Here is a 4,656-nt window from a genome sequence, read left to right on the forward strand (position 1 = left end):
TAAAAATGGGCTCAAAATGGATCATGTACTTAAATGTAAAATTATAAATTAGAAAAAATAGGAAATCTTTAGGACCTAGGGCTAGGTGAGGTGTTCTTAGATGTGATGCCAAAAGCACAATCCGCAAAATGAAATACTGATAATTGGGCTGCATCAAAATTGGAAATGTTTTTAAGAAACTAAAAATGTTTGCTCTGCAAAAGACCCTGCTAAAAAGAAAAATAAGCAGCCTTTGTGTCCATTGATGGATGAGAGATCCAAAGACAAATACCATATGATTTCATTCATATGTGGAATTTATTTTTTAAGACTTTATTTATTTATTTGACAGACAGATCACAAGTAGGCAGAGAGAGAGGAAGGGAAGCAGGCTCTCCACTGAGCAGAGAGCCCGATGTGGGGCTCAATCCCAGAGTATACTTATCTGAGCACTGGAATTGTTGAATTGCCATCTTATACACCTGAAACTAATAGAACACTGTATGTTAACTACACTGGAATTAAAATAATAATAAAAAGACAAGCTATAGACTGGGAAAAGATATTTATAAATCACATATCTGACAGAGGACTACTACCTAGAATATATAAAGAACTCTCAAAACTCCAGAGTACAAAACCAATGAATAAACAGAAACAGACTCACTCATACATACAGAGAACAAACTGGTGGTTTCCAGAGGGGAGGGAGTTCGGTGGGGTTGGGGGGGTGGCAATAGGTGATGGGGCTTAAGAGATACAAATTTACAGCTATGAAATAAATCATGGGGATGAAAAGTACAGCATAGGGAATATAGCCAATAATGTTTCAACAACTTTGTATGGTGACAGATGGTGGCTACACTTATCATGGTAAGCCCCATGTCATGTAGAGAATTATCAAATCCCTGAAACTAATGTAACATCATCTGTTAACTACACTTCAATAATTTTTTTTAAACCTCAGCATTGCAAAACTCAATAATTTTTTTAAACCTCAGCATTGCAGAACTATCAACTATTTTAAAATGAGCAAAAGACACACACATATATTTTACCAGAGACTACAGAGATGGCAAATAAGCACCTGAAAAGATGTTCAACATCACTAGCCATTAGGGAATGCAAATTAAGACTCCGAGGAGACACCATCTCGCGCCAATCAGAACAGCCAGAACAAAATGTGCTGATACCGAACGCTGTGAGGATGCAGAGAAACTGGATCTCTCGTGCATTGCTGATGGGCATCTGGAAAATTGTTTGGCAGATTCTTAAACTAAACATACACTTACCATATGATCCAACAATTGCGTTTCTGCCAGAAAAACAAAAATCCATGTCCACACAAAAGCTGTACACAAGCGTTTAATGCTTGTAGCAACCTTGATCTGTCATCGTCACAAACTGGCAACAAGCCAAATGCCCTTCACAGACTGGATAAACAAACCAGGGAACGTCCATACCACTCAGCAATAAAGAAACCAACTCTGCGACAACTTGAATGGCTCTTGAGGACATTGTGTGGAGTGACAGAAAAGCCAATCTCAAAAGGTCACACACTGCACAAATCCATTTATGTTAACAATTCTGAGATGATATTTTAGAGATGGAAAACAAACAAGTGGTTGCCAGGGGTGACAGGGTGGGGAAGCAGGAAGGGAGGCAGGTGTGGCTCTAAAGGAGCAGCACTAGGGAGATCTTAGTGGTAGAATAGTTCCGTGGAGGTGGTTATACGAATCAACATGTGATAAAACTGCATAGGACTACACACACACACACACACACACATAAAACTGGTGAGAAATGAAGGAGGTCTATGGATTGTACCAACCTCAATTTCCTGGTTTTGATGTATTAGTTATGCCTGATGTTACCAACAAGGGAAACTGAAAAGTACAAATGACCCAAATGACCTCTTTGTACTACTTCACAACTTCCTATGAATTTATCATTTCAGACTAAAAAACATAAACTTAAGTTTTATCGAAAATATAATTGTATAAAACCTGTTTAGTACAGGGAAAGTGTGAAGCAGCAGAAAATCTTTGTTTCAACCAGAAGAAGGAACTGCCTCTATTTTGGCAGATTTCCTTCTAGTTTTCTACACATTCTCCAAAGAGTTGAGCTCGTTCTGCACACTCCAGTTGAAACCTACTCCTTCCTCAACCCTCCCTCAACCCAGAGCAATTATTTTCTCTACATCACTAATAATTGTAAATGGCGGCTTAATATCCTTAGCACAATATATAAAATTAAACATTCAGCTCAAATTCCACTCAGAAGGAACAGGGTGAACAAAAACTCTGGCCGAGTACAGGATTGTCCGCACAAGAGCATCATATTCAGCTACAATATAAGGCAGGGGGAACTTAAGAGCTACCAAGGGAGACTGGTGCCACACCATTGGACCAACTTAATAGAGTGCCATTAATTTGGCTGCAGTATCTACTGTAATTTGGAATATAGAGATCTTCTGCCATGAAGTACCTGAAACATGATCATGGGCATTGGAAGTTTTGGAACACATGATAAAGGGTAGAGAACAGCAGACTCCATACCTAAGTTTGCTGCATCAGAATTGCCTGGGGAAATGAAAAGCAGAAGCAAAAAGCAAAAGAGATTATAGAGTGAATCCCCAGGGATAGATTTTATTAGGAGTTGCCATAGAATCATTTCCCAGATTCCCTTGTCGCAATATCAAGTTGGGGAACCACAAAAAAAAAACTAGGTTCTAAGAGGACAAGGACTACATTTGAAATCAACACTACACATTCCCTAACACTCAAGCAGACCCCAAATCAGCTTTTGAATGAGCCATTTTTGGATTTGGCCATCCAAATGTTTACTAGATAACCCACTAGGATCCTACCAGGTGACTGGGTCAGGAGTGGAGGTTCAGAGACTGTTCCGCATCCAACTAACCAACCGATGTCAGGTAATGAGACAGGCTGTTGAAAATTTAGTTGAGTGTGGAATAGAGTTAAGAGTGGAAAAGGGAGAATGAGGATTTCCACTTTCTCCCAAAGATGGGAGGCATTTTTACTTCACTTAGCTCAAAAGGAAAATGTCATGGTGCCACACTTGATCTCAGGATTAGGGTTAGGTAACCCTAACCCTAAGTTCAAGGCCCTACTTAAAAAAAAAAAAAGTAAAATGTCATCCTCAGTGTAACAAGGAAAACAGGAACCCTCAAATTATAAATCATGACTAGATCTGCTAACACAATAAAATCAGGACTGAAACCAGACATCCACAGAAAACCTTAAGTCAGAATACAGACATGTGTCACAGTACTAACAGGCCCTCTTAATGATCCTTTGAAGGGAAAGGAAATTAGGGATGTGGTCATGTCCCTAGAGGAAGGATAGAGATAGCATCAGTACTTCCTTCTTTTTAAGGCCAAACAGCATTCCATTCCATGTATACACATTTTGTTTGTCCATCCGCCAGCTGATTGGCATTTGGGTGGTTTCCACTTTTTGATTATTTTGAATGCTATGAACATTCGCATGCAAACATAAGCTGTAAGCTTGTTTTCGTTTCTCCTGGGTAGAATTCTCCTGGGAGTAAAATTGCTGAGTCATAATGTAATTCTATGCTTAACACCTGTTTTGAGACTGCCGCTCCTCTTACAGTAAATGTGTTCATCTGTTTTATGTTTTCTCCCGTAATAAGCATCTTTGCAGGTCATGAAATATTCTTCCACATTATAATTAAACCTAGTGCCTTGTGTCAAAATATTCCTATTTCAGAATTACCCTGAAGACAACCCAATCAGGTAGATAGGAAAAACCTGGGGGGGGGGGGGGGGGTGGGGGATGGACAATGAAAATGAAAGTGGAGAAGAGTCATTATAGAGGAAACCATATTACAAACAGACTGAACGTGCTGGAAAGTCCATCAACTGAAATGAGGATGAGATGTGAAGCAGAGCAGGTTTAAACCTATCTAGAATCGTGTTCAATGAGAACAGAAGAGAAAAAAACCCCGAGATACACCTAAAATGCAGTGAATGTTTGGAGCCTCTGCATTCCAGTGGGAAGGCACATTAAGACCTGTGTCAACACCTAGATAGCTTAGTTACTGAGCTTCAAGAACAAGCCTGTGACCATTCAACCAGGTCACTTATGAGCACTGGGGCAGGGGGAACAGCTACCCAGAATAGAAAAAAAACATTTATATAATTTTAAGCAAAGACACTGGGAACATTTTCAAACATGGCCCCACTAAGTCATTTTCGAAAAAAAGTATCTGGTTTTGAAATTCAGCCAAGATGGTTAAGAAAAAAACCCAGGAAACTGCTAACATTGGGTAGAGGGGGGAAAGGACTAGTATTTTATATTTAAACGTATCATATAAATTATTAAAAATTAAACTACAAAAATTAACATAATACGCAAGTAAACCTGAGTTATTATAATCTTAGCCCTGCTAGACTAGAAATAATTCTCAATTCAGAACTACAGTCCCCCCAGATAGCTTGTGTTCACTCAAAAGCAAACTGGAACCATTCTTAGAATCCAATTTCACACTTTGTCACCTTCAGTCACTGTCTTGTCAATGCAGCCGTCCTAACATAACCTCTTTCTACACTTTTGACTAAACTCAGGCTCCCCTTCCTCTTTCCCACCTTTAAAACCAATACGGTATGCTTCAAAATTCTGCCCTAAAAACAGG

At 39.2% G+C, this 4,656-nt stretch overlaps 1 long non-coding RNA gene across 1 annotated transcript in view; it reads right to left on the minus strand.

Annotated features, from left to right (window-relative positions):
* LOC132007423 (uncharacterized) overlaps positions 1-1,355 on the minus strand; it is a 9,126-nt gene extending 7,771 nt beyond the window's left edge. Inside the window, exon 1 of the long non-coding RNA XR_009401352.1 lies at positions 1,272-1,355. This is a non-coding gene — a long non-coding RNA (uncharacterized LOC132007423). The remainder of the gene's footprint in view (positions 1-1,271) is intronic.
* Positions 1,356-4,656: the final 3,301 nt, after the last annotated feature.

This window comes from Mustela nigripes, chromosome X (assembly GCF_022355385.1).
Source record: "Mustela nigripes isolate SB6536 chromosome X, MUSNIG.SB6536, whole genome shotgun sequence".
Lineage (NCBI taxonomy): Eukaryota > Metazoa > Chordata > Mammalia > Carnivora > Mustelidae > Mustela > Mustela nigripes.